Source organism: Ceratotherium simum, chromosome 5, assembly GCF_057802395.1.
Source record: "Ceratotherium simum simum isolate JZ-2026a chromosome 5, ASM5780239v1, whole genome shotgun sequence".
Lineage (NCBI taxonomy): Eukaryota > Metazoa > Chordata > Mammalia > Perissodactyla > Rhinocerotidae > Ceratotherium > Ceratotherium simum.
The window spans coordinates 86,616,647-86,617,190 of record NC_141904.1 but is presented as its reverse complement, the minus strand read 5'-3'; positions in this window follow the sequence as shown (position 1 = coordinate 86,617,190).

Sequence of the window (544 nt, the reverse complement as noted above, 5' to 3'; positions counted from 1 at the left end):
ACAAGAATTATTACAGGAGACAAAGCAGCATATATTGAGAAAAGGGTCACTCCCTCTAGAAACACAACAATTAGGAACGTATATGCACATATCAATAGAGCCCCTAAATATATGAAGCCAAAACTGAGAGAACTGAAGGGAGAAATAGATAATTCTACAATAATAGTTGGAGATTCAACACTTTGCTTTCAATAATGGACAGGACAACTAGATAAAAGAGAAACAAGGACATAGACAATTTGAAGGAAACTATAAACCAACTAGACCTAAGAGACATATATGGACCACTTAAATCAACTACAGCATAATACACATGCTTCACAAGTGCACACAGAACATTCTCCAAGACAGACCATATATTTGGTCACAAAACAAGTCTCAAAAAATGTAAAAAGAAATCATATAAAATGTCCCCGCCATACACAGTGGAATGAAATTAGAAATCAATAACAAAAGGAAATTTGGAAAAGTGACAAATATGTGGAAATTAAGCACCACATTCTTTTTTTTGTGTGTGAGGAAGATCACCCTGAGCTAACATCTG